The 24865-nt window shown below is 37.3% G+C and overlaps 4 non-coding genes across 4 annotated transcripts; 2 read left to right on the forward strand and 2 right to left on the reverse strand.

Annotated features, from left to right (window-relative positions):
* The first annotated feature begins 297 nt into the window (after window positions 1–297).
* Window positions 298–369, forward strand: trnap-cgg (transfer RNA proline (anticodon CGG)). Its single transcript has one exon. It is a non-coding gene; the product is annotated as a tRNA-Pro (tRNA).
* A 3310-nt stretch (window positions 370–3679) lies between these two features.
* On the reverse strand, window positions 3680–3761 carry trnas-gcu (transfer RNA serine (anticodon GCU)). Its single transcript has one exon. It is a non-coding gene; the product is annotated as a tRNA-Ser (tRNA).
* A 628-nt stretch (window positions 3762–4389) lies between these two features.
* Window positions 4390–4471, reverse strand: trnal-uag (transfer RNA leucine (anticodon UAG)). The gene has a single exon. It is a non-coding gene; the product is annotated as a tRNA-Leu (tRNA).
* A 17865-nt stretch (window positions 4472–22336) lies between these two features.
* On the forward strand, window positions 22337–22408 carry trnap-ugg (transfer RNA proline (anticodon UGG)). The gene has a single exon. It is a non-coding gene; the product is annotated as a tRNA-Pro (tRNA).
* Window positions 22409–24865: the final 2457 nt, after the last annotated feature.

The raw sequence follows: 24865 nt of genomic DNA on the forward strand, positions 1-24865 counted from the left end.
AAACCTCCACCTGACACTAAAGCAAGCTTGTTCTACAAGAATTGATTTTGATCTTCATGTCCACCGAGATTAATGACATATTTGGCCCAATGGCAAGAGCTGCTTACTTGGTTCACACTTAGCGTCTGCATTCCAAAAAGGTTCAAATCCCACAGAAGCCCTCGCTTTATTGTTAACTTGACTTTGTGTAACCGAGTTCCTTTTACTCGGACCCCAGTCCATATGAACTGGAAGGTCATACAGTTACAGAGTACAGTGAACCTCCATTGGCACACAGCAAGCTGACCGGGACGACCTGGCTCGTTGGTCTAGGGGTATGATTCTTGCTTCGGGTGCGAGAGGTCCCGGGTTCAAATCCCGGACGAGCCCTGGTTTTACATGGAATAGAGTGGGTGGGACAAAACTAATGGAAACTTGCACTGCCGGCTTGGTTCTCGCTTGGAAGCTTGTTTCTCCAGAGGTCCAAGGAGGTTCAAATCCCACTGTAATTACCTCTGAAAATTAAAGCTCCAACCTGGAGCCTATCTCTGGAATACAGGGAGTGGGTTGTAGAATGTCACACTTTGTGGAGACATGAACCTCTGAAATATTAATATAATAGAGTACAGAAAGACCTCAGAATATTGTCATTTTACTAACACCATTCATCATGTTCACTGTTATATTCATGTGTCTGTGGCTTTCATTAGGTAAGTTATCATTGATCTTTTCAGAAAGGAGATAATAAATTAATGATTAATTAGCCTGTGTGATGTTAAGAAAAAATAGAATATGAGTTATATAACTCAAAACTAAAAAATTATTATGTTCTCTTCTCTATAACAGGTGACTCCATGGCAGATTTATTAGAACCACTTTTCACTCATAAAGTTGTAGATGAAGGTGATGATGTTACTCTGTCCTGCAGCAACAAAGACAGTGGTTCAGTAAACAGCCTACAATGGTACAAACAACATCCAAAATCTAAACCTGAGTTCCTTTTTTTCATCACTCCATGTGGAGGTAAATCCCTATGCCACCACGTCTGTCTGCTAAAGTTGATGATAAAACTAAACAAGTGGATCTGATCATCTCCTCTGCTGCTTTTAATGTTTGATAATATACAATTAGAAGGTAATTTATTCATAATCACACTCTCTGGTATCACCCAGATGAGGATGGGTTCACATTTGAGTCTTCCTCATATCGTCTCACAGAGATTTTTCTTGCCGCTGTTGCCTCAGAGTTGCTCATTAGGGGTAAAGTTAATTTTCAACTTTGTAATTTCTATTCTGAATTTCTGAATTTCTGTAAAGCTGCTTTGAGACAATGTCCATTGTTAAAAGTGATGTACAAATAAAATTGAAGTGAACTGAATTGAATTGAACTGAATTTAATTACCTTTTGGTTATAGACACAGCAAATTTACTTATGAGAGATTTTGTTTAAATCTGGATCAGTTTCCTATGATTTTCCACAGCAAATTATCATAATTATTTATAAATGTACAAATAATTTAAAAACCACACAAACAGATAAAGGCTTATAGTATTGTATAGATGATGAATCTTGAAATACAACACCAGCCATAATGACTCTAGATTTCTGTCACTGACACTGTGTGAAGTGATCTGTACAAAATAACACTAAAACAGCATCACTTCCTGGGTGTGTCCTTCTAGAGACATGTAAAGTTCAGCACATACAGCACTATTATACAGAATCCTCACAGAGCTGTGTTCAGAAATGGATCAACTATACAACTTACTGTACATAGTGAGATACATACCACTGATTCTCACTCTAGTTACAGGTCATTCATTTTCATCAGTTTATCAATAGTTTTAACTATAACAATCATATTTAATCAGTTAATTAATTACATTAATTAATAACCATGTTTTTTTTTGGCGACGCTACCCATGCACTTGGAGGGTTGTGGGGCTGTGGTCAAGGGAGGCCTGCCAGGTCGGGAAGGAGAGGCACTCTGGCAGGCGGTCGCAATGGTTGTACCACGCATGCTTCCATTACCAGACGTGATTCAAGATCCAAATCCAGGAAAGGTTTGAAAGGCTTAAGCTCTTGTTGACACGGTTTGCTGATATGAACTTGCATCCCAGTCTGTTGCAATAAATTCAATTCAATTCAATTTTATTTGTATAGAGCTTATAACAAAGAGCATTGTCTCAAAGCAGCTTTACATGAGATACCACATAAGAAAACAACAAACATATGAACAGACAAACAGACAAACAGTCCTAGATGTTATCCCAAGTGAGCAAGCCTGAGGTGACTGAGGCGACTGTGGCAAGGAAAACTCCCTTAGATGGTATGAGGAAGGAACCTTGAGAGGAACCAGACTCAAAAGGGAACCCATCCTCATTTGGGTGACAATTGTGTGATGTAGATACAGCATGTGTATAGTGTTATGTGAATCAATAAGGAGGTTGTTGTCCATGGCGCTGCTTGAATATCCCAATCCTCACAAGCAGAACCCGGCTGGAGCTGGTCCATCTCCGGATGCCACTGGAGCCGGCACAGTCTCTGTATGCCTCGGGATGGGTAGAAGAAAGGAAACAATGGAACAGCATTAGCGTAGCTGCTGTTCATAATATTAGCAGTACTAGCTGAATGTGCATTTAATCAGATGTACTGGAGTGCAAGGTTATGGGAAGTGTTAGATGTATGCCTGGCTAAAGAGATAAGTCTTTAGTCTACATTTAAACTGGGAGACTGTGTCTGAGCCCCGAACACAGTCAGGAAGACTATTCCAGAGTTTTGGAGCTAAATACGAAAACGCTCTACCTCCTATTGTGGACTTTGATATTCTGGGAACTACTAGAAGTCCAGAATGTTGTGATCTTAAAGAGCGTGGTGGATTGTAATGTGTTAGAAGACTGGATAGATAGGTGGGAGCTAAACCATTTAGAGCCTTGTATGTGAGTAGAGCTAGTTTATAGTCAATTCTAAACTTAACAGGTAGCCAGTGCAGGGATGATAATATTGGGGTTATATGATCATATTTTCTTGATCTGTTAAGAACTCTGGCGGCTGCATTCTGGACTAACTGTAGCTTGTTTATTGAAGATGCAGGACAACCACCTAGTAATGCATTACAGTAGTCCAGTCTGGAGGTCATGAATGCATGAACTAGCTTTTCTGCATCAGATACAGATAAAATGTTCCTAAGCTTGGCAATATTCCTAAGATGGAAGAAGGCTGTTTTTGTGATATTGTAAATATGGTTTTCAAAGGATAAGTTGCTGTCTAATATTACACCCAGGTCTTTCACTGTTGAGCTAGTAGTAACAGTGCATCCTTCTAGGTGCAAGCTGAATTGTGAGAGCTTCTGTGTACTAGTTTTTGGGCCAATAAGTAATATCTCCGTTTTGTGAGAATTTAATAATAGGAAATTATCGGCCATCCAATCTCTAATATCTTTAACACACTCAGTTAATCTAGACCAATTAGATATTTCATCTGGTTTTGATGAGATATATAAAGGTGCACGATCCGGGCCGCTGTCTTCGGGACTGTGCACTGCATTGATTTCCAATGGCGACCCGTCAGCCTTACAGCATCTGTGTACAACCAACATGGAAATACAGCCCACGGTTGCAAAACACCTAGGCTCAGGGCTAGCTTTTTTCGATCCCCTCTAGCACTCCCCGTGCAAGAGTTGTGGTAAAGAGCACACAAGCGACGAGGATGGGATTCAAACCCACGCGTGCAGAGCACAATGGATTAGCAGTCCATCGCCTTAACCTCTTGGCCACCTCGTCAGGCGCAGGTGTGGCACCCACCACCAAATGTCCACAGAGACCGCAACAATTCCGTAGAGGAGCGCCATAACTCAACGCATTTAAACAAGCCTGTTCCCAAAGCAACTGGAGCCCATCCCACGTGCATTAGCAGTCTGTTTCCTTAACCTCTTGGCATCCTAGGTCACCCACATGACCTTACACCTCAGTGCACCTGGCACTTGCACTCCATTGCCCAAACCTCTTGGCCACCACTTCTTATGTCGAATTTTTATTCTTGGTTGAATTGTTGTTTTGTTGGTAGCTCGTAACCATGGTAAGGGCACAACTGATGCGGCTCACACACACGGAAACCGTGTTTTGCGTACCGTTCTGTGGTTGTTTGGACTTGCTGTTTGAAAAAGTGAGGTGTGAAACAGAGCAGCGTTCAAAGCCAGGTGTTGACACCAGTTGCCCAAACCTGGGAGCTATTTCAGCAACCGGGTCTGGGGGCTCCGGTACGGCGTGAGCGTGCTCGGTTTTTTTTTTGCAGCCAGGCAGCCAGCTAACGGCAACTCTTAAGCACATTTGCAGAAGGCACAGGAGCCACAACCCCTGTAAAGCCTTTGTGGTGCCAGATCCCACAACCACTGCCTTGAAAAGGCTCAGCTGGCAGCTGTGGGATTTGAACCCACGCCTCCAAAGAGACTGGAGTCTAAATCCAGCGCCTTAGACCACTCGGCCACGCTACCCAAGGGCTCAAGCCTTATAGACCTCTGTGGAGAGCACACTGACATACTGTCTGGGTGTGTGGTACACAGGCTGCACAGATGAGGACAGACAAACTGTGCAGAGGGTGAAAAACAGCTCAAAAAATCATTGGCTGCCCTCTGCCCTCCCTGGATGACATGTCCAGGTCCTGCTGCCTCAGCAAAATCAAGGCCATCACAGGAGACTCCTCACATCCTGCTCATCACTTGTTTGACCTGTTGCCATCTGGGGGGCGCTTCAGGTCAACAAAGTCTCACACCACCAGACTTACAAACAGCTTCTTCCCCTGGGCCATTCGGACTGCAAACAATCACTGAACACACACACACACATTCTACCTAATAAAATGTGCAATTCTACTGTGCACTTTAATCTGTCTGTGAATTGAGTACAAGTTATAACTTAATATTGGCTTTGCACAAATTAGATTTCAAGCAAATATATAATTGGGAACATTTTGTTGCAGCTTTATGAATGTTCTGCTTATATTACAGTAGCCCTTTAAAAAAGGGTACAAGTATGCATATGTATGAAAGGAGAGTCCATAACCTGAGGTACTGAGATATTGAGAAGGGTTCAGTAAATTAATTCTATTCTATTTTTACATATATTTCTTTATTGACATGCACAACCAGTTATTACAACATTATTACAACAATACTAATTCTAACAAAGTCCTGAATATGTACAATATGGCTATATTTGTGGACACCTAACCATCACACCAGTATGTGGGCATTCTCCAAACTGCTGCACAATTGTATAGGATGTTTTTATATTCTTACAAAAACATGTTCCAGCTCAATGAAGATGTTTATTACAAGTTTGGTGTGGAATAAAATGAGTTACCTGCACACAGCCCTGAACTCAAACCCACTCAACACTTTGGGATGAATTAGAATTCTGACTGCACCCCAAGCCACACATGCCTGATGTTTTAGGGCTGTATGGACACATGGACATACAGTATCTCACAAAGTGAGTACACCCCTCACATTTTTGTAAATATTTTATTATATCTTTTCATGTGACAACACTGAAGAAACGACACTCTGCTCCAATGTAAAGTAGTGAGTGTACAGCCTGTATAACAGTGTAAATTTGCTGTCCCCTCAAAATAACTCAACACACAGCCATTAATGTCTAAACCGTTGGCAACAAAAGTGAATACACCCGTAAGTGGAAATGTCCAAATTGGGCCCAAAGTGTCAATATTTTGTGTGGCCACCATTATTTACCAGCACTGCCTTAACCCTCTTGGGCATGGAGTTCACCAGAGCTACAGGTTGCCATATATTTACAAAAATGTGAGGGGTGTACTCACTTTTGTGAGATACTGTATATTGCCACTTACTGAAAAATCATCTAATTTTTAATATTATTAGTGTATATTTTGCAACAAGTTTGAAGTAATATCTAAATAAAGCTAGTCTAAGTAGATTGATTGATAATGTTAAATTGCCCCTAGGTGTGAATGGGTGAGCAAATGGCTGTGTGTGTGTGTGTGTGTGTGTGTGTGAGAGAGAGAGAGAGAGAGAGAAACAATTTTTTTTTTCAATTATATTTCTGCACATATTTGGTAAGTTCAAAAACAATTTTTTTTGGTGTTAAGGTTTTTCTCTTCAGTGAACACAAGATGGCGCAGTCACTTATCTTAATGTTGGTCTAGAACCAGAGCACCACACAACCTGCTCACATTCTCTGAGACATAGAGTATACTTGTTCTTCTATCATACATACTGCTGATATAATATCCTAACCCCTGCCCTGGTTACTCTTAGTGCCTAAGATAATTTCAGAGATATCATTCTGATTAAACAACACAACTGTCCACTTAACACTAAACTGTCATAAGAATAAATAATCATCTAATGTCATTTCTTTGACACCTGCTGTGTCAGAAACATTAAAAACTAGAAACTTATATGTGAATGTGCCTTTATTCTTCTTTCTCTTCTTCTGATGCTATTGTGAATACAGGAAAGTTTTATTTTCAGATTTAACTGTTAGAGCTGAGAAATAAGGGATTAATTCAACCTTAATTACCAAGGGAAAATACTCATTTCTTCCTCATTCTTAAATAAATCATATTCTCTTCCACTTAGTGTTTCTAACATTTATCTGCTGCTGGTGTTTACACAAACTTTCTCTAATTTAGAGATATCACTAACATATGTAAAATAACATGAATACATTAATTTCCTACTTTCAGTATGTGTTTACTTAAATGTCCTCTGGACAGGTTCCCCATATGAGGCTGAATGTAAAGCCAGGATGTTTCAGTAAGAATCAACAATCTGACAACAACATTGGTGACACAGTCATGTGATGCTGTGGGGTGGAGCAATTTTGAAGCTTTATGGTGTTAACATATTAGATTACAGAAAGATCTCCACTATTTTCACTGAGCTAAGACCAGTCATCATGTTCACTGTTATATTCATGTATCTGTGGCTTTCACTTGGTGAGTTAACATTGACTTTTTTGTTATTGCAGAAATATCAACTATATTATATTAAATATTAGTCTGTGTGGTGATGCAGTGTGAAAATGCAGAGTGTGGGTCTGACTTAAGTATTTCCTGTTGATTATTTAAAGATTAAAAACATTATGTTCTCTTCTCTATGACAGGTGACTCCATGGCAGATTCAATAGAACCAGATTTCCCTCATAAAGCTGTAGATGAAGGTGATGATGTTGTTCTGTCCTGCAAATACAAATCAAGCTATACTACAGGAAACTACCTGCACTGGTACAAGCAATATCCAAAATCTAAACCAGAGTTCGTTCTTATTGTTGACCAAAAAGGAAATCCAATTTCCAACACTGACCCAAGAATGTCTGCTAAAGTTGACGATAAAACTAAACAAGTGGATCTGATCATCTCCTCTGCTGCTGTATCAGACTCTGCTCTATACTACTGTGCTCTGAGGCCCACAGTGACAGGAAATCCAGCTGCACTGTACAAAAACTTTCACACAGTTTTGTTATATTGAAAGCAGTTCTGCTGATGATGTTGAGCTGCTATTTACATGCTATTTTTTGGCGAATTCTGTCTCTCTTGCAATTTATAAAAGGTTCATAAATATGTTATAGTTTGACAAATGTTGGATTATTAGGAGATAGCTAATTGTTTTTTTAAGCTTCATTAACCACTTTATCCTGTTCAGAGATCTATAGCTTTTCTTGGCAACACTGGAAATGAGGGAAACCTGAGCTCAATCTCGAACTGGGGACCATGGAACTGTGAGGCAGCAATACTATCTGATGTCTTTGTCTGACAGTTCATCAGTGCCTGAAAAGTAAAGATTAGTTAAATATTTTGCATTCATTAATGGTATAATATTTGGTTTAGAGAGGGATTATTAATATAACTTTTAAAAGTAGCTTTTCCTTATTTTGGTATTCAATCTTCTTGGGGATTTCTTTAGATGATCTGATGAGTCTACATGCAGAAAGAAGAAGAAGAGGCTTAAAGCCATGTAAAAGCAACAATCCACAGGTTAAAAAATACATGACTGTTGGCATCACAGTGATGACAGTTTTTATGGTGCATCACATAGAATCTTATCTGAGCCAGAAAATCCCAGAAGTGTCTCAATTTCATGTAGAGATAGGAGAGCAGACCCCTCTCTCCCATCCTCATCATTACATTCAGGGAAATATTGATAGCATCATGTGAAACTATTCAGCTGTTTAATATTAAACTGCACTCCGTGTCAGAGCAGAAGACTCTATGAAAGATAATGAAAACCACTAGAAAGATGATTAGGGTCTATCGATCCATCATTGAGGATCCTTACCAGAAAATATATACAACTTTGGGATGTTGCCTCCGAGCCTCTTCCAGACACTTTACTCAGATAGTCAGGTATACATCTTTATACACTGATGATACTATTCCATATTCCTTGATAACCTGGAAATAAAAAGTAAAAGCTTGGTTCAATCATCACAGCAGAATTTTACAATATACAATATACCAACACTATATCATGGAAGGCAGCACTGAATCTTTTGAGTTTGTTGCAGTGAACAACAGCAAGTTCACCACCACTGCCTTGAAGAGGCAAAAACTAACACATAATGTATTAAAGTATTACAGAGAAAAAATCCTTTATAAATAACTGCTTTTTTCTACTGTTTTACACAGTGTTCAGTGTGGGAAAGATAAAAAAACAACAACTAAGAATTATTTCTTAAATGTATTTTGGTTTCAAATATTATCTTGTGATTAATAATCAGGTATTTAAGTAAATTTAAGGTAATTTTGTGTCTTTACTTCCCTGTTAGGACAAGATGTAGGACAGGACTTTCTTAATGGCCAATTCAGTGGAGTTGAGTTTTATAGCTGCTTTCAAACATGAAAATGAAAAATTCAGCAGTATTTAAAGAGAAATATATGGGGGTTATGAAGATATACTTTTGTGTGACTATTTCTTCTGTATTCTCAAATAAACCTTATTCTTTTAATGGTTCTAACAATAAGCCACCTTCTGCTGCACAAATGACACACAGAGGAAGGTAAATAAACAAAACAGATTTCTACACACAAAACCAATAAATACCACTGCTAAGTAGATTTAATCCAGTAAAACTGTCTTAGATAGAATTTCACAGAACAATGAGGCAATAGAACAATCTGTAAAATTACAAATGGAAAGTAACACTATGCCAAAGACACTGTGATAACCGTGTGACCCAGTGGGTTTAGTTTACACACCAACAAAACCAGTGTCACACAGTGCAGTCACAAACACCAACTACTAAAGAAAGGACTTTATTACATATTATAACAATTCCTGAATGTCCATCCATTAAAAGATTCTTATTTTATTTATTAGAGAGAGAGAGAGAGAGAGACCCAAAAACAAGTGATGTAACTAACAATGTCAAAATATCACAGGAGTAAATGAGTAAATGGTATTAGTGAATCCATGGCTTAGGACCACATTGTTTATTAATACAAAAACATTTCTATAGATTTATATAAACAGTATACAGAACAGTACAGTTATCATGAATATGCATAAATACAAGTAGGTGGAGCTAGAGGTGGAGATGTACATCAAATAGTAACACTGACATTCATTTCTAAAGCTAGAGGTTTGAACTAAACACTCAGGAAAACAATGTTGTTCCTCTTCGTGGTGTTTTTCACTCTTGCTGATGTTGGTAAGTCATATACACTGCACACAAAATATTATTTTTACTAATTAAGAAGATACAATTTTTCATGTGAAATGTGTCATTTATGATTAAAATATCACAATATTGTTGTAATGTTTTTATAGCAGAGGCTGCTGACAATAACATTAAACCAGATCAAACCAATGTATTTTCAATGGAAGGCAGCAACATCTCACTGTCCTGCACATATACTGGATCAGTTGACAGACTCCACTGGTATCGACGAAAACCTGGATCAAGACCCGAGTTTCTGCTGCTAATTAGTGAAAGCACTGAAACTGTCATTGAGGCTCAACCACCTCATCCAGGATTGTCCATAAAACTTAAAAAAGAGCAAGATAAAACGAATAAGAAAGTGGATCTGATCATCTCCTCTGCTGCTGTATCAGACTCTGCTCTATACTACTGTGCTCTGGAGCCCACAGTGACAGGAAATCCAGCTGCGCTGTACAAAAACCTTCACACAGTTTTGTTATATTGAAAGCAGCTCTTCCAATGGTTTAGAGAAAGTTACATGTCCTTTTGGGGATTCTATCTTTTTCTCTATTGGTCAGGGTCATAGTAGATACAGAATCTGTCCCAGACATGAGGTGGGAAAACAGCCTGAATGGGATGTCAGTCCTTTGCACTCCACAAACCCTTTCACACACTCATTCACACAAAAGTACAATTTCTCCTAGCAAATCTTCCTACTGTCATGTTTTTTTGGAAGTGATGCAAAACTGCACACAAACTAACACTAACCTAAACTCCTGTTAAAATCCTTGCAGATTTTCTTGCAGTATGGAGTAATTTTTATAATAAAGAAAGATTTCTACCCTCATGGTACAATTCCATATTGACTGATAACAAGTGCACTAAAGACAAGGCTCAGGTCAATCCTCATAGCAGAATTCCACAATGCCAGTGGACTCATGATCCTCTCTGTTCTGTCTGGAGTAATTACACTGCAGATGAAGGGCATTTTATTGTCTAAGTGTCGTAACTTCACATATATAATAGTCAAACTAATCAGTTATAGCCCAATGTTCAACAAGTTCAACCTCAACAGAAGGAGATCATCTTCAAAACTAGGGATTATCTTATTATCAGCAAACCATAATAAGATGTGTGTGTGTGTGTGTGTGTGTTTAATCCCCTGATAGGAAAGGAAGTATGTCATGTGAACATAAAGTATTTCTCAATGGCCAGTTCAGTTTAGTTGTTGAGATTTACAACTGTTTTCAACATCTGTTTCTTTTTAGTTTTCTATTATTATTTCTTTTTGTGCTTCACATTAAATAACGTAACCTGGTGTTGTAAATACAATTTAAATGTAAGTTCTAATATATAATTACTAATCCACAGTATGAATATATATGTATGGCTGTATGAACTGTTTGCAGGTTTTTATTTTGTCCAAGTTAAGGTTTTTCTCTTCAGTGAACACAAGATGGCGCAGTCACTTATCTTATTGTGGGTTAAGTACTAGAGACACTACCACACAACCTGCTCACATTCTCTGAGAGGATGGAAGTTACTTTTCACAGTAAAACCTTTGTGACATAGAGTATACTTGTTCTTCTATCATACATACTGCTGATATAATATCCTAACCCCTGCCCTGGTTACTCTTAGTGCCTAAGATAATTTCAGAGATATCATTCTGATTAAACAACACAACTGTCCACTTAACACTAAACTGTCATAAGAAAAAATAATCATCTAATGTCATTTCTCTGACAAGCAAAAGCACCTTATGTGTCAGAAACACTGAAAACTGGAAACTTATCTGTAAATCTGCCTTTACTCTTCTTTCTCTTCTTCTGATGCTATTGTGAGATTAAACCTTAATTATCAAGTAAAAAAAATATTCCTTATTCTCAATTAAACCTGATTCTCTTCCACTTAGTGTTTCTAACATTAATCTGCCTGCTGGTGTTTATACAATAATTCTCTAATTTAGAGACATCACTAACATATATAATTAAAATACTGACAATGTAATTATTAGATTAGATTTTTACTAGATTAAATTGATAATTTTTACATAAATACATTAATTTCCTGCTTTCAGTATGTGTTTACTTAAATGTCCTCTGGACAGGTTTCCCATATGAGGCTGAATGTAAAGCCAGGATGTTTCAGTAAGAATCAACAATCTGACAACAACATTGGTGACACTGTCATGTGATGCTGTGGGGTGGAGCAATTTTGAAGCTTTATGGTGTTAACATATTAGATTACAGAAAGATCTCCACTATTTTCACTGAGCTAAGACCAGTCATCATGTTCACTGTTATATTCATGTATCTGTGGCTTTCACTAGGTGAGTTAACATTGACTTTTTGTTATTACAGAAATATTAACAATATTATATTAAATATTAGTGTGTGTGGTGATGCAGTGTGAAAATGCTGAGGAGGTCAGACTAAAATATTTCCTATTGATTATTTAAAGTTTATGTTCTCTTCTCTATGACAGGTGACTCCATGGCAAATTCACTAGAGCCAGATTTCCCTCATAAAGCTGTAGGTGAAGATGAAGATGAAGGTGATGATGTTACTCTGTCCTGCACATATAAAAAAAGTGGTGGGACAGACAATATCCAAAATCTAAACCTGAGTTCCTTCTTCAAATTGTTCAAAGAGAAACTACAATTTCCAACACTCAACTAAGAATGTCTGCTAAATTTGATGATAAACAAGTGTATCTGAACATCTCCTCTGCTGCTGTATCAGACTCTGCTCTATACTACTGTGCTCTGAGGCCCACAGTGACAGGAAATCCAGCTGAACTGTACAAAAACTTTCACACAGTTTTGCTACATGCCCTTTTGGGGAAGTCTCTCTTTCTTTCTCAAGATTTATAAAGAGTTTATATTATTATAATATTTGATTATTAGTAGACAGCTCATTCATTCATTCATTCATTCTTCTATTCTTCTATAACTATTCTATTTTGGCCAGGAAACCAGAAGTTACATTAGACAGAAAGTTAAACAGAAAGGTACTCAGAGGGTCCAATTGGGACCATTTCTGAACTTCAGTGAAGCAGCTGAGGCTCTGTACAAGTTCAGGAGTTGAATAAAGTAATGTTCTGAAAATTATTATTGTCATAATTTGTGAAAAAAACAAACAATCAAACAAAACCATGGCTTCTTTTTTCCCAGCAGGCTTTGTTATGTGCAAATTGGGATATAGTTTTATGATTGAGTAAAAAATAAATAAATAACTAAGTTCAAACAGAAAAGACCTTGGTGTGTTAAAGTCTCGTTCCTTTCACCACAAGATGGTGGAGGCTGTTATCTTATTGTTGGACAAGTACTAGGATTCTGCTTACATCCCCCAGAGATGCTGATATTATGATTATGAACACTTTACACAATTATAAAGACTACAGCTATTCTTCAGCCTTACATAGATAATACTTTTATATATAAAAAAGTCTAGAACCAGTCAGAATGTTTTAATAATCTCTGCTTGTACAATCAAGCTAATTAGTGTCATTTTCAACACACCATCAAGCCTTGAAAGGAGTTTGCTTGAATCCAGAAAGGAAACTGAACTTGTAGTAGGGCTATACATGCAATTTCTGTAAAAATGAAATGTACATGTTCACTTGCAGTGGGATGTTTGTCATGAGATAATATAAATACTACACTCTTTATTTGTACACAGTTTCATGCTTAAATGAAAAATAATGATATAAAAATCCATCAATACAGATGATATTGATAAAAATTGATAGATTAGAGAAAGAAAAGAGGCTGGTTTGTTCCTCACCACAGTAAAATACTCCTCAACTGTTTGTAATCCTATTTAATAAACAGGTCATTAGGTCTACACACACCTAAATTTCCATTTCCCATCCTGCATTGTACCAGACTCCACTTCCCACAATGCACACTCACTTCCACATTCATTAGTTCATTTATTTTATTGAAGTATTTTTCATGCTATCAGTTTGTGTTTGTTTACCATGTGCTCAGGAAAATTTATCCATGTGGTGCTGAATGTAAAGCCAGAAAGCTTCAGTAAGAATCAACAATCTGTCAGTAACATTAGTGACACTGTCATGTGATGCTGGGGGGTGGAGCTTCATGAATGTTTATAATGTTAATATATCAGACTGCAGAAATTTTATTTTCATTTATAAGCTCATCCATCATGTTCACTGTTATATTCATGTGTCTGTGGCTTTCACTCGGTGAGTTAACATTGATTTTTGTAGATTCAGAAATTGTTTTTAATTAGATTTAATTAGTCTTATTAGTTATGTAGTATATCTGCGTAATTTAACACTGCAATGTGTGTACTTTCATTCGTTTGTGTTAAAGCTTGACACAGGAAACCTGCTCTCCACATAGCAATATCTCTACAGATGGTATAACCACTACAGAACAATTCTGGGGTTTTTTAGCAGTGACTATAACTGCCTTATTTATTAGTGCATCATTTGTTTTCTGCTCTTGTGCACAGTATTCACAGTAAAATAAAGTCAATTCAGTTTAAGTTGAACAATGGATACTGCTACAAACAAGGAGACCACTCGCGTGCGGGGCTGCGTGTGCCGCTGTCAAACCTTTATATCCTTTTATTTAGGAATAAATATTTTACAATGATAAAATAGCATGTCTGATGCAATGGTTTGTGAAGTAACAGTGTTTTTGTTCTGTGTTGTACTGGTTACTCAGTTCACTGTCACTGATATTGTTAAGTAATAATCTGTAAAAAGTTATACTACAACTGCATCACTTCCTGGGTGTGGCCTTCTAGAGACGTGTAAAGTTCAGCACATACAGCACTATTATACAGAATCCTCACAGAGCTGTGTTCAGAAATGGATCAACTATACAACTTACTGTACATAGTGAGATACATACCACTGATTCTCACTCTAGTTACAGGTAATTTTCAATCAGTTATTAATTATTACAATGATATTTAATCAGTTAAATAATTGCATTAATTAATAAGCATGTTTGTATTAATCTAGTAATTTCTTGATTCCTTAAGTCAATATTGGAATTACAAAAAATACTTCACTGACATGTTTCTTTATATTTTTGTCACACCAGGAAGCTTTGCAGATAAAATTTGGCCAACAGATGCAAACATTGTCAGGAAAGAAGCAGAGACTGTTATTCTGAAATGTTCATATGAGGCAAGCAGTGAATATATTTTGCTTTACTGGTACAAACAATATCCTAACAGCGCACCACAGTATTTACTGTATAAAGGCGCAAGGTCAAGTGAAGGTTATGATAGCACTCCTGATGATCATCGACTAGAGTCGAAAACAAGCAGAGACTCTACTGAACTTACTATCAGAGGTCTAAAGCTCTCAGATTCTGCACTCTATCATTGTGCTCTAAGAGTAACAGCACAGTGATACAGAGTCACTGAAAGGCTTTACAAAAACATCAACATGGTATATTAAGATTCTAAAACCACAGAAGATGAAAGAGACTCACTTTACCAACTTATCAGTTAACCACAGAGACAAACAACATTTGTGAAAACATTTGCAGCTGGAGCTAAATTTCCCCTAAGTCTGAATGAGTGTGTGAATGTGTCTGTGCATTTTGTCCTGCATTAGACTGCTGTATCATCCAGGGTGTATTCCTGCATCATCCCTAGTGTTGCTGGGAGAAGCTCCAGATTCACCTGTCCAGGACAAAGCATGAATGAATGAATGAAGGTGTGTATATATAATGTATATAGACAGTTGTGGAAGTGTGACCAGGATAAAGTAGGTACTAAAAATAAACTCTGATTGAATGACCATTCATTAGGTTGCAGCTGCAGCTTATGGATCTGGGGCTTGGTTTTACTGTAGTTTTAGCATACTAAGATTTGCTAATTGTCTAGTAGATGAGAAAGAGTTGCTGTGTGAGGTAAAGCAGAGTTATCATGAATATGAATAAATATGATGTTTATTTCAAAAGATAAACACAAACTAACTAAACACTCAGGATAACAATGTTATTATGCCCACTTGGTTTTCTTCACTATTGCTGATATTGCTAAGTCCTTTAGTTTGCAAGTTACAAACCAAAAGAACAAGTATTTTAATTAAGTTGCTTAATAATAAATTGTTGTCAATAAATTCAAATAAATTGGTGTATTTATAGTATAGGCTGTTGACAACAATTCATCCACCCAGAATACACTGTTTAATGTAATCACAATCATCTTTAAGTAACCAAACATAACTATAAAATAAATACATATCAGTTTCTGATTGCCAGTGAAATGTAGTTAGAGTGAGAATGTTCTTTTAGCTGATTGTTTATAACAGACGTGTTCTTGAACATTAATGAGGAAAGGCTCAGGTGCACAGTTTATTCTCCTCTTGATCAATAGATGAAGAAAATTGTTGGAGGAAAAGTTTCTGTTCCTCTGCAGCTCTTTTTCTCTATAGACAATATTCTGTTTGTGAGACCTGTATGATTGTAATTAACACCAGTGCAATCATAGCTCCAGTTTTGTTCTTTGGTCACTACACTTAATTAACCCTACTGAATAAAATCAGATGGAAAAATATTTGAAGTGAACTGGAACAGCGATTTAGTCCAGGAACTCTATGGAACTCTGTATGGGAAGGCTATACAAAGAAATGCAAAAAATACTAAATATATACATTATATAATATTAATTATAGTTCAGAAGTTTATTTATTAATGCCATTAATAAATAAATTACCTTCGATTACCTTAAAAACCAAGTCTTTCTTATTTCCCCACAAGATGGTGTAGTGAGTTATCTTATTGTGGGTCAGGTGCTAGGACTCTGCTCACATCCTCCAAAGATGTAGACTCTGTTATAAATACTTCTTTGGAGAATAATATGAACTCTAATAAACATGCTTTATCACAACAAACAAATAAATGCCACAAGTCAAGACACTACTTATAAAATATAAAAACTAAAATATTTACTCATTTTAATTGTTAGTAAATTTGTATAAAATTGAATAAATACAAAAATAGAATAATTTAAATACATTACATTTTCTTCTCCATGGCAGATTCAGTAAAGCCACTTTTCCCTCATAAAGTTGTAGATGAAGGTGATGATGTTAATCTGATAAAATCGGTCCGTAGGATGAAGATGATAACATTGTCAGTAAGGAAACAGACACTTTCTTATGAGTCAAGCAGTCATTATGTTTGGCTTTAATTGTACAAACAATATCCTAACATTTTATTTCGGGGGCCCCTCTGTGCCACCAATATGACTAATTATAACTAATTATTGTCATTTTGTATAATAATCATTGTCCATTGACAGATGTCATTTCATGTACTCTTGGGGGCCCCCTGGTGGCTACGGGGCCCTAAGCAGCCGCTTAGTTCGCTTATGCCTTGGGCATAACCACTTCCTGACTCAGTATCTGACAGTCAATATTACTAATGTAATGTATGATATTTAGGAATGATCATAAAATTATCAAAACTTCTGCAGATTTCTGCAGGACTTGAAGAGCTGGACACTGGGTGAGATCGCCTGTGCTGCGGGTCTGTCAGTGTGTGTGTGTGTGTGTGTGTGTGTGTGTAAATAGTGCCCTTTGCACTTACCCATTTGTTTTGGGTTTTCTGTTTGTTAATGTATTAGTTATCACAGTATGCATTTGGGGCTGCTATTTTTATTTTATTTCATTTTTAAATGGACGGGTTTTTTTAAGCTGTAGCTGGGCTGGAAATCTTAGGTCCAATCCGGAAATCACTGGTTACTATGGTTACCGCGTCCTGCGGGGAGAAAGAGCTCCTTTTGACGACACTCAGCCCCTCACGGTAGGACGATCTTTATCCTTTAATGTCACACTGATTTTACAATAAATATACAATAAACAATAAATATACAATATAATATAACATAATATACAATACAATGTAATATTTACCCCAGTAGTAGGACACTTTTAAGAACCCTGGCTACTGTTTAAAACTTAAACATGCTAAGTCTTGTGATTGGGCAGCTTGCTAGCTAGTGTAAATAATAAATTATAGATTAATGTTATCTACTGAGAGAGCTTGTCTGTTTGTTGTAATTATTACACAGTTGTTTGGGTCAGTTGATGTAAATATAATATTTAGTTAGCCTGCTAGCAAACTTGCCTACTGGTGCTAATGCTAAACTCCTGAACCAAGCTGATGAGCTCGGCTAACGAGAATTTATTTCCACATTATAATATTTACCCCATCAAACAGATCACTTTTCCCAACCCTGAGTACTGGTTTCACACTAAATCATGATTAGACTAGTGATTATCCAGTTAGCGCCCCAAAGGACTTGGTTACAGATGTATGTTATCTAGCTAGCGAACCTCGCTAATCATTTCATTTACACAATATCATATAGAGTGTAAAGCTTGCTGAACTCGGGTGAAGGTTTTAATAATTATTCCGTATAATATTTAGATATATTTCGGATGATGGACTGGAACAGGAGGTTTTTGAGATTTTAATCAGTCACCATGTACGGTGAATTTACACAAGCTAATGCTAATGCTAGATAATGCTAACTAATGCTAATATTTGTCTGTTTATTCTCAGCTTAACTAGTTTACAAACTCACAGGTTCATTAACGTTTCGGCGTTAAAAAAGAAATTTTTGTATTTTTACATCTCCCTTTTTTTAAAAAAAATATCAAAATCCTCTATTTCTGGGTGTGGGTGAAAAAAACACTGGTTTATCTACACTGTTAGCAAGCCTGGATAATTAACTTGGTAGCATCATTAAGATAAATATCGTAATGAGTAATGCAAACCTTTTAACCGGTAAACAAACCTTTCCTTTATTTTACTCAAGCTGTTTTTACTGTAAGGAACGTGACAGAATGTTAGATGTGTTATTATGAAACTGCGATGAGAAGAAGCACTTATGATGGGGCGGCAGGAGGAAATGTACAGTACATCATCTTTTTTGGAGAACAGGACATGTTTAGACTTACATCCTGCTTCGTGCTAAGGTGTAAATTAAGTAGCCATCTAGAACACCATAAGTGAATTACAGAGATTTTTTTGTTTTTTACGTTTTAACAGGATGCAGTTGGTGTACAGCTGGCCTCCGTGGCTCCGATTCGGTTCCTGAGGACTCCTTCTCATCGGGACTCCATCAAAGCAGAGCTCTCCGGGTCCTATGTAAGCTTATGAATGCCTGTGTAACATGACAGCTGTTTAAATCTGAAAGACTTTGATAATAGAGAACTCCATTAGGACTCCATTATGTAAAGTTAATTTCTTTTTGTAACTTTTCTGCTCTCTGCAGGCCTACCACTACAACCTCGTGGACGTGTTTTACGAGCTGCTTCTCTGCGGATACTTCACGAAGGGCTTAACGCCTCAGCCAGTAAGCGTCTTATCGGGAGATTTAAAAGCGATGCTTGAATGTAGTTTGAGAACAGGATCTATTTTATTTCATTTTGTTTTCCCATATTTTAAACCCTGGCATTAACGGAGCTTGTCGTCTCCCTTTCCTAAAGCTTCAGGGAGGACTCTCGGAGCGCCTGCTTGCGCTCATCAAGTGGGATGTAGACGTTCGGGAGCCTGGAGCAAAGATCTACTTCACAGTGCTTATTGTAAGTGTTCAAATATCTTCTGATGCCACGTTACACAAATGGTCAGCATTGTATCTCTAAGACAGTGACATTACACTGGATTTGTGTTTGTGTCATTTGTTGATAGGATCAGCTTACAGGCCTTTTTGTGGTACTGTTCTCTCAGCCCCTGGAGCTCTACACCGACCCGCCAGCTTTAGCCAGCACGGTTAGGCATCTCCTCGGGCAGCATGTCGAGAAGAAGATGGTGAAGACTTTGGAGAGGCTCTTGGCAATGTCCTTCCCTTACTTCTACACCTTCCCAGTACCCACCAACACAACACACACACACAAACACACAATTTATTGCACAAGTTCCCATTCCATACTTTATTACAGTTCATATTTTGTCCCTACATTGCTCAAGCGCTCCACAGATGAGTATAAATTGATTTTGTAACATTTCAATTGTCACATTTTAAAATATCTCTCTTCTTTTTCCCCTTGACAGGTCTGCACAACGATCCCAGGACTTTAGGACCAGAATTGCACAGTCAGTTGTAGCCTGTGTAGCATTTTATCATTCTCACTAGAAATAATTGCTTTCTCGTTACATTTCCAGGTTTAGTGTTAATGAATTATCTGTGTTTGTCATTTCAACCAATATTAACCCTCCTCTCATCATCCTCCTATCCTAACTCTAATAAAGTATTTCATTTGCATCTATTACAGCCTCGGTCAGATCATTTCTATACATCAAGATATGTGTATATATATAAAATGTTGATTTTCAACTCAACTCCAATACATGACATTAGGTTTAAACTTTAATTCATGATAAAGGCACATGGTTACTTTTTGTTTATTCAGTACACTGTTACTCTGAAATGTTCATATAAGTGAAGCAGAGATAACATTCTGCTTTATTGGTACAAACAATATCCTATAATTATATATCCTGTAATTTATTTTCCATTCATACATTTATTTATTCTTTCATGTGTTTATTATTCCTGTGTGTATAAATGTATGTTACTTTACCAAATGTGAACTAAGATCCAGAACAAAATGTGAGCACTCCAGACCATAATTCCATTGTATAGTTACAAGAAGTTAAAATGGATGAATAAGGAAAGTGTTAGTCAAATTTGCAGAGGGAAGCTACAGTTGAGGCTTTGTACACAAGAAATGCTTAGATGCTTCACTGAAGACAGAGTAGAAGGAAACTTGACATTTACAATAACATAAAAAGGAAACTTTCAGAAGAACAGAGGAAATTAAAACATGATGGTTTTCTGTATGTTTCTGTTTTTTATCATGTTCATAGGTAAGCTTATATTTTATATATCCCCATATATCATGTTTAAATGTTTTATAACTAGTAAAGAAATGTTTCCATGTGTGAGTGTTTTAGATTGTAAACATGTACTGTATGTATACTGTATAATATAAAATGATAATATTCTGAAATAAATGTCCTCTTCAGGTGAGAGCACACAGGACAGCATTACTCCAACATCTTCTGCTGTCTATGGTAAAGAGGAGCAAGCAGTTACACTCTCCTGTGATTATAAATACACTGTTTCTATGAACAATCTACAGTGGTATGGACAATATTCCAATGCAGCACCAGAATTCCTCGTTCTGTTGACGGAATCGGGAGGGAATCAGACAGGTGATACTCCTCATCCTCATTTGTCTGCTAAAGTTCATAAGAGTCTGAAGCGTGTGGATTTGGAGATCTCGCATGCTTCAGTATCAGACTCTGCACTGTACTACTGCGCCTTGCAGCCCACAGTGACAGGAAAGTCAACTTCACTGTCCAAAAACCTACAGAGACCTCAAACATGAAAGTGTTAAAGAATCACAATAAGAAGAAAAGACTGGAAGCTATGCATGACATCAGCATTCTGATTATTGATCCAATAGAAATGTATGTATATAACCATATATGAATACTTTATTTGAATTGAATAGACAAAACATTCTAAGTGAATCCAAATACAGATAGAAAAGTTAGGTGTGTGTTTGAAGAAGCCACATGTTCACTCCCTCTGCAGTATTAAGTGCAGTTCTCATAAACAATAGTGGCAGGTTTGATGGTTTATTTACTTAATGACAGTGTAAAGATCACATGCTGGAATTTGATTCTGTTCTAGGAATAAAAATGTGGATATTGTACAACTCTTTTGACAAGCAGCTGATCTGATTTAATTTTTTTTTTATGTTTGTTTGTTTGTTTCTCAGCATGAGATTTAATGTGTTCATCATGTGTGTCTTTGCAGGATCTTTAATATATTTTTGAGAATTACAGGATACCTGAAAGTATGTATAACTAAGAATAAGAACTGTGGAAAATAAAAACACAGTTTCCATCACACAATCAGGAAATAAATGAGCTCTACTGAAATAGTGCTCCATAATCAATTCTTGAGGTAGATGAGCTACAACAGCTAAAGACCACATCGGGTTTCATTCCTGTTCACCAAGAACAGAAATCTAAGACTACAGTAACAACCCTGTAAATGACATAAATCATACTAAAATATTTTTTTAAAATCCATAGCAACCACATGGGACTCCATTACAGCTTCCTAGTGTCACCCTATCGAACAGATGAGACCTTGTAACAGTTACCAAACCATACCCCACCAGCCACCTGAGTTTCTTTAGCAACCAGCTAATTCAATTTTATTACCAACTGGAATCATTTTTAAACTTACTGCAGATATCACAGAAACTACTTGAAGCCTCATAATATTCACCAAGCTATACTGGAGCAACAGTACAGTTTCCAGCAAAGAAGCTACAATCCTGTAAACTTGACCTATACTGAAACCTCCACCTGACACTAAAGCAAGCTTGTTCTACAAGAATTGATTTTGATCTTCATGTCCACCGAGGTTAATGATATATTTGGCCCAATGGCAAGAGCTGCTTACTTGGTTCACACTTAGCGTCTGCATTCCAAAAAAGGTTCAAATCCCACAGGAGCCCTCGCTTTATTGTTAACTTGACTTTGTGTAACCGAGTTCCTTTTACTCGGACCCCAGTCCATATGAACAGGAAGGTCATACAGTTACAGAGTACAATGACCCTCCATTGGCACACAACAAGCTTAATGGGGACAACCTGGCTCGTTGGTCTAGGGGTATGATTCTCGCTTTGGGTGCGAGAGGTCCCGGGTTCAAATCCCGGACGAGCCCTGGTCCTACATGGAATAGAGTGGTTGGGATAAAACTAATGGAAACTTGCACTGCCGGCTTGGTTCTTGCTTGGAAGCTTCTTTCTCCAGAGGTCCAAGAAGGTTCAAATCCCACTGTAATTACCTCTGAAAATTAAAGCTCCAACCTGGAGCCTATCTCTGGAATACAGGGAGCGGGATGGAGAATGTCACACTTTGTCGAGACATGAACCTCTGAAATATTAATCTAATAGAGTACAGAAAGACCTCAGACTATTGTCATTTTACTAACACCATTCATCATGTTCACTGTTATATTCATGTGTCTGTGGCTTTCATTAGGTAAGTTATCATTGATCTTTTCAGAAAGGAGGGTAAAAGGTAAAACCCTATGCCACCACGTCTGTCTGCTAAAGTTGATGATAAAACTAAACAAGTGGATCTGATCATCTCCTCGGCTGCTTTTAATGTTTGATAATATACAATTAGAAGGTAATTTATTCATAATCACACTCTCTGGTATCACCCAGATGAGGATGGGTTCACATTTGAGTCTTCCTCATATCTCACAGAGTTCTGTCTCACAGAGTTTTTTCTTGCCGCTGTTGCCTCAGAGTTGCTCATTAGGGGTAAAGTTAATTTTCAACTTTGTAATTTCTATTCTGAATTTCTGTATTTCTGTAAAGCTGCTTTGAGACAATGTCCATTGTTAAAAGTGATGTACAAATAAAAATGAAGTGAACTGAATTGAATTGAACTGAATTTAATTACCTTTTGGTTATAGACACAGCAAATTTACTTATGAGAGATTTTGTTTAAATCTGGATCAGTTTCCTATGATTTTCCACAGCAAATTATCATAATTATTTATAAATGTACAAATAATTTAAAAATCACACAAACAGATAAAGGCTTATAGTATTGTATAGATGATGAATCTTGAAATACAACACCAGCCATAATGACTCTAGATTTCTGTCACTGACACTGTGTGAAGTGATCTGTACAAAATAACACTAAAACTGCATCACTTCCTGGGTGTGTCCTTCTAGAGACGTGTAAAGTTCAGCACATACAGCACTATTATACAGAATCCTCACAGAGCTGTGTTCAGAAATGGATCAACTATACAACTTACTGTACATAGTGAGATACATACCACTGATTCTCACTCTAGTTACAGGTAATTCATTTTCATCAGTTTATCAATAGTTTTAACTATCACAATCATATTTAATCAGTTAATTAATTACATTAATTAATAACCATGTTTTTTTGGCGACGCTACCCATGCACTTGGAGGGTTGTGGGGCTGTGGTCAAGGGAGGCCTGCCAGGTCGGGAAAGAGAGGCACTCTGGCAGGCGGTCACAATGGTTGTACCACGCATGCTTCCATTACCAGACGTGATTCAAGATCCAAACCCAGGAAAGGTTTGAAAGGCTTAAGCTCTTGTTGACAAGGTTTGCTGATATGAACTTGCATCCCAGTCTGTTGCAATCAATTCAATTCAATTCAATTTTATTTGTATACCGCTTTTAACAAAGAGCATTGTCTCAAAGCAGCTTTACATGAGAAACCACATAAGAAAACAACAAACATATGAACAGACAAACAGACAAACAGTCCTAGATGTTATCCCAAGTGAGCAAGCCTGAGGTGACTGAGGCGACTGTGGCAAGGAAAACTCCCTTAGATGGTATGAGGAAGAAACCTTGAGAGGAACCAGACTCAAAAGGGAACCCATCCTCATTTGGGTGACAATTGTGTGATGTAGATACAGCATGTGTATAGTGTTATGTGAATCAATAAGGAGGTTGTTGTCCATGGCGCTGCTTGAATATCCCAATTCTCACAAGCAGAACCCGGCTGGAGCTGGTCCATCTCCGGATGCCACTGGAGCCGGCACAGTCTCTGGATGCCTCGGGATGGGTAGAAGAAAGGAAACAATGGAACAGCATTAGCGTAGCTGCTGTTCATAATATTAGCAGTACTAGCTGAATGTGCATTTAATCAGATGTACTGGAGTGCAAGGTTATGGGAAGTGTTAGATGTATGCCTGACTAAAGAGATAAGTCTTTAGTCTACATTTAAACTGGGAGACTGTGTCTGAGCCCCGAACACAGTCAGGAAGACTATTCCAGAGTTTTGGAGCTAAATACGAAAACGCTCTACCTCCTTTTGTGGACTTTGATATTCTGGGAACTACTAGAAGTCCAGAATTTTGTGATCTTAAAGAGCGTGGTGGATTGTAATGTGTTAGAAGACTGGATAGATAGGTGGGAGCTAAACCATTTAGAGCCTTGTATGTGAGTAGAGCTAGTTTATAGTCAATTCTAAACTTAACAGGTAGCCAGTGCAGGGATGATAATATTGGGGTTATATGATCATATTTTCTTGATCTGGTAAGAACTCTGGCAGCTGCATTCTGGACTAACTGTAGCTTGTTTATTGAAGATGCAGGACAACCACCTAGTAATG

This window comes from Hemibagrus wyckioides, unplaced genomic scaffold, assembly GCF_019097595.1.
Source record: "Hemibagrus wyckioides isolate EC202008001 unplaced genomic scaffold, SWU_Hwy_1.0 Contig1, whole genome shotgun sequence".
In the NCBI taxonomy this organism is placed as follows: domain Eukaryota; kingdom Metazoa; phylum Chordata; class Actinopteri; order Siluriformes; family Bagridae; genus Hemibagrus; species Hemibagrus wyckioides.